The sequence below is a fragment of the Pteropus vampyrus genome, unplaced genomic scaffold, assembly GCF_000151845.1.
Source record: "Pteropus vampyrus isolate Shadow unplaced genomic scaffold, Pvam_2.0 Scaffold85, whole genome shotgun sequence".
Taxonomy (NCBI): Eukaryota; Metazoa; Chordata; class Mammalia; order Chiroptera; family Pteropodidae; genus Pteropus; species Pteropus vampyrus.
The window spans coordinates 549,073-555,072 of record NW_011888866.1 but is presented as its reverse complement, the minus strand read 5'-3'; positions in this window follow the sequence as shown (position 1 = coordinate 555,072).

The window sequence follows — 6,000 nt, the reverse complement described above, 5'->3', positions numbered from 1 at the left end:
GCATTTAGGACTCGGAATAGGCCGTCTGTGTTGTTACTGTCCTTTGTGGTCTCCGAGGAGATCTCACTTCCAAATCTGTCCAACCTCTTTGTAAAACAGGGCTACCTGCAAGGCCACCCTCTGGGGACAGACCTGGATAAGCCCGCCAGCCTCACACAAGTCTTAACAGATGATAGACAAATACTAAGGAGGCTGTACTATACCACAGACTCTCCCCACCAAAAGACTGGGATGTCTTTCCCTCCCTGGGGAGAGCTAAAGAGGCACTGGGCCAAGCGGACTGGGTGTCCTGAGGTGGGAGATTGGAGAGGTCACACATGATATCTGAGGGATGTCAGAGTCCCAGGAAGCGGAAGCCAGATGTGGGACTCCAGGAAGGAGAAACAGCCTAGGGACAAGGAAGTTTCCCTTTGTTGCTGACAGTCAACCTAGTAAACCAAGGGAACTATAAAAATAGACTTAAAGAGATCAAATCTTAAAATCTTTGGCTTTTTCCCCAACCACTTCCCCCAGGCAAGAGAGCTGTACAATATTAACAAAGGGAAGAAGTATTTCTTTTTATAAAGTACCTTTGCCTATCTTCACAAGAAAATTGACAAGATAGTAAAGCGTCTCACATCTAGCAGAGTTTATAATTTGACGAGTCTCAGAGATTGGTAAGCAAATTTTTAAATTTAGAATAAAGGTCTCAAGAACTCCTGGAAAATAAAAGGAGGAAAAAAGAAATGACACATAGAATGGCATTTACATAATTCAGGCTCATAAACTGCATGAAATAGTTACCACCAGACTAAATCAACATACAATATTCATCTAGAAATTCTTCCCAAATATAGGAAGCTGGTTTAAAGGTGATAAGAGAAAAATTCTGAGATGTCCTAAGTTAAATTGCGGTAGGCCTGAGGTGAGAGGAATAGATAAGAGGTTAATCAGTTAACAGAGCTGTGGCTGCAACCAACAAAAGACATTCCTGAATGTGCGTTAAAACTTTGAAACAACTTCCATGCAGTTATCTGAAAGAAAAAATAGCTAACCACCAGAAGCCACTGTATCCTGCTTGTGCATGAACTTTCCAGACTGTTGTCCACGACCAATCCAGAAGCAGGAAATATTTCTTCTTTATGGACCATGCACTCATTAAACAAAAACTTTAATAGCTGAAAGCTTTTTAAAAAGAAAGTCATGTAGAGAGGAAGCAAGAGAATTAAAAATGTTAAATCAAGCTACATTCAGAGACTACAATATGCTGATCAGCCCTGCAGCCAGGCCAGGAGGACACCTTCAGCACAAAGGAAGATTTCTGCTGGATTACTAACAACCCATTCTCCACACCTGTTCAGGGAAAATAGGGACCAAGAGTCATTCCCTATGGCTAAAACCATGGGGAACCTAAGGATTCAAGGCTAGGAACTGCCAGGTGGCCTTTCACTCTACATATTTCTACCTTTTCACACTATATACTTTTCCCCTTCCTCGCTGTATGTCCATATCTAAGAAAATGGGAACTAAAGAATGACATATAAACTGAATTCCCTGAACACTTAGGGTTCCTCTCAGTGCCTTTACTCCATCTCTCTCACTGCCCTCATCTCTCTCTACAGTCTCTGTCCCTCTGAGTCCCTCTCATGGCCCCTCTCACTCTCTGCCTCTGAGAGGAGACTATACTATGTCTGTGGAGCGTTATCCCTTTTTTAATAAGCTTTCCTTTTGACTCTCACTTTGGCATGTGCGTTGAATTCGTTTTTTACTCTTCACCAAAGGACCCTCTTTTCTTGGTGCAGAGCTTGGTCTCCCTCTCCACTCGGGGAAATTTGCCCTGTCCTGCATCAAAAGGATTTATTGAGCCAAATGCTAGCCAGAAAAGGACCAGGTCTCAAGGCATGAAGTCTAAACCACCAGCAGCAGGGCTAGATGAAGACAACCTGTCAGCTGTCCTGGAGTTGATGGGCTCTTTTACTCATCAAGGAAGATGTAAGTCGTTTTGAAAGAATTTACATTTGCCATAGATAAAGGGGGTAGGGGAGGGTGCCGAGTTCCCAAGAAAGAAGTGTTTCTTCTTCTGGGTAACAGTCTGGAAAGTTCACGTGTAAGGAGAAGTGGAGGCTCCTGGGGGTCAGTGACTCCTGGCTAGTCTCATTAAATAATTGCAGAAATAGCCACGTGGAAGTTAGTTCAAAGTTTCAACATTCAGGAATGCAAAGTCTTTTGCTGATTTTGCCAGCAGTTGTTATCTGATAACCACTCTTGTCTTTCTCTCCCTCCCACCCTCTGGCCTGCTGTAATTTAATGTAGGACATCTCAGAATATTCTCCTTGCCATTACTATTATATAACTGCTCCCACTTCACCTTTTACCTTTCCCCCATATCTATAGCCAGTGTAAACTCTTTCAAGTGACTTACATCTTTCTTCCCAAAACCCATTATATAAAGAGCCCCATCAGCTCCAGGAAGGCAAACATGTTTGTCTTCATCCAGCCCTGCTGCTAGGGGTTTAGATTGTATGTCCCAGGATCTGGTCCTTTTTTCTAGTTAGTTTATGGCCCAATAAACCTTTCTTTCTTAAGGTTTCTGTTTAACAAAGGAATAATATCAATGTGGATACAAACACTTCTGGCAATGGTGATTTTGTATGCCTACTTGCCTCAATTTGTTTAAAAATGGAAAAAGTGATCAATTAAGCAAGAAATTTAATTAATGGAAAGTCTTTTTTTTTTTGACCAAGACAGATCTTTAAAAATTATCCGAGCCAAAAGGAGAGGCTTTAAAATAAATTGTCCCAAATCTGATCCAGTACAGAACTTTTTTCTTTTTGAATGATTTAATCCACAACTTTCTTCTGGAAAGAACTGATTCCTGGTAAAAATGCTTAGAAATTTTTCTGACAAACTTTAAGAGGATTAAGACTTGTCTGAAAAGCTAATTAGCCACCCACCCAGCTGACAACAGTTTTAGTGACTTATATAAAGCATACTTTTTTAAATGTAGTCTAATAGTGATTATTTAACCATTCACAAAAAGTGAATTTCTAAACTGGGACTGCTAGAGGTCTTTCCCCTCACAGTGAGATCGTAATAAAACTTTGACTAACAAAATAGTCCTAAATTGTCTGAAGTGTTTTAACACTGGGACCAACCGTATGCCACCTACTTGCCCTCAAAGAAGCTTACTTCCTTGTGAAGGGTGGGAGCAACAAAATTCAGAAAAATTAACATACAGTGCTGACTTACCAAATTGTTTGACATTCCCCAAACACATTATTGAGCAATTACTTTTCAGGAAGAGGCTATTCAGAGTGCTGTGTATGGGAATAATTAAGCTTCCAGTATCTCATATGATTAAAACAAAAGGCTAATAGACTTTGATTTTATTATGCTCTTGGACTTTGATTTATTCAGGGACCGAAGAAGATATTTGGTTATACTATAACCAGGAGCAAGAGGTCAAAGACATAGAAAGAATTAAGGATTCTAAAGAACGGCTAATGGCATAGAAAACTCATATGTTATAAACTGAATGGAGAAATTAATACTTTGTTTCATTGTTTCACACCAGTTTCTGCCCAAACTTCCAATATGCAAATGTTCCTGAAATGTCTCCAGCAAAATCTGTCTGTTGAAAAAGCATTTCATCGTTGACATCATTTTACTTTAGTATAAAGATGGCTTCCCTTTGGATACCCAGCCTTCTTCTCAACCACCCTATTGCAGATGAAGGCATCGAGTCAGTACTTAAGCTCCAATAATTTTGGAATTAATTGCCCTACCTTTTTTCAAATATGCCCTCACTAATTCTACTGTTATGTTTCCCTCCTTTGGGTTTAATATAAAAATTGGCCTCTAGAAGAAATATTCAGTTCCATTGGTACCATAACCTAATCCCTCCCTGGTTTTTGGACATTTAGTGTTTTGGGGTTTGTTTGTTTGTTTGTTTTTCTCATCTTAAAGTTTTAGTGAACATCCTTGTACATACATCTCTGATCCTGTGTGTTATCTTTCCTTACTTCACCACTTTTAGATTTTATTTTATTTTCCACGAAGTTTTCTTTACTGAGAAGAAAGTATGTCACTGGGGACTTGACATAATTATTGTTCAAACTGAATCATTAAATTGGCTTCTGAGTGTAAGTGATGCTTGTGAAAACTGAAAGCAAGAAAATCAGCTAGCCAAGGGTGCGTCTGTCCCTCCTGGCATCAGCTGCGATGGATGGCTCACCCCAAGGAGCAGGACAGGCTGAACTGGAAATACAGATTAGTCTCTACCACTCTGAAGCCTTTGGGGCTCAGTTCTTGTCCATAGTAATCCCTGGTGTCTGGATTTACTCTCTGGGAGGTTATTTGTCCTTGATACCCTATGGCCACATACTTTTGTCCTTTTTCCTTTTTCTTCTGCTTGGAACTTGTACAAAATGTCAGGGGCTACATCATCCATATTGGGACCATGAGAGAAATTCAGAAATCTCAGCCTTGATGTCCTTGAGCTTTTTGACATCAGTAACTGGCTACTTCTTAAATTTATGTATGAAAAAATAAACCCTTACATTTTTAAACCATTCATGTTGGGCCTTTGTTACCCAGAGCCAAATACAATTCTTAACAGATATGGAGGGCTTCTCTGACAAGATGACTTTTAAGCTGAAACTAGAAGAATTATGAAATGGCAGAGATTAGAATAGCAGGGAAAAGCCAAAAGTCTTTTCCACTCCACTGGTAATTGCCTACCATCTCCCAGGCAGGGAGACAAGGGACTGGAGACATTAAAAAAGAAGATTCTAAGATAGATTTGGTTTGTCCAGAAGTGATATCTGAAGCTATGAGGAAGAGAGGGCTTGGTGATGTGCTCTCATCACTGCATGTACATTTCCTTTGTAGCACTTGTCACATGACAGTCATAGTTACATGATCCCTGGTGTGACTACCAGACTGAGATCTTCATGAGGTCAAAGATGATGCCTGTGATCTTTCATCATTAGAGTAACACCTGGCACAGAGCAGGCACAGAATAATAGTTATTGGATAAACAATAGCAGAGAGAACCAGGGTAAGAAGAGGAAGAAGGAAGAAACAGGCAGAAGAGTGAAAATCCTGGGATGGGACAGGCTCCTCTTAAAAGGGACACAATCCCCTGTAAGAGCCCTATGACTCTCTTCCAAGGCAGACTGAGGATTCTGTTCAAGGGGTTACTTCAGAGACTCTCATTGGAGTGGTTATCTAGCTCACAGCCTTTCTCACCTGGCTGCCTGAAGGGCATGAGATTTGTGCTGGCCCAATCCATGGTACCTCACTCTTGACCATAACGACTGATCTAAAACATGAATACATGATCCAGGCCAGGACAATTAAAGTCCTTTCCCAAGAACTGCCAAACTGAAGATGATAAAAGGAATCCACTTCCTTCTAACTATAAAGATGTGAGCTTGGACATCCTGCAGCCTGGTCCAGCTACCTGGAGATGGCCAGCCTATGGGAATGAGCCTGACACCCAGAGGAAAGCAGGGAGAGAGCTAGAGAGAGAAAGAGCTAAGGATCTTCGGGCTTCTGGTTCCAGCTCTCCCTAAGGTCAGCTCTACCCTGTTCTTCCCAGTTATATGAGCCAATAAATACCTTTTGAATTCCTTTTGTGCTTAAGAGAATTAGTGTTAAGTTCCTCTCTTGGAGAGAAAGCTGCCTTTCTCTTCAAAATGCACCCTAAATTAGACTACTTCTCACCATCTCCATGGCCACATCTTGGTTCAAATCACTACTATCTCTTGCCTGGATGAATGCAACAGCCTCCCAACAGGCCTCCCCAGTCATCTCCACCCAGCAGGCAAGTGATCTTAGATGAATGTCTATCAGACCATGTCACTTCCTTGCCTAAAACTCTGCAGTGGCTTCTCATTACATCCAAACTCCTTACACTGTTTTACAAGGCCCTGTAAGATCCGCTTCTCCCTCTAACTGTATTCTACGCCACATCCCCTCACCACCCTGCTTTAGCTATGATGTCTTCTTTTTGTTTCT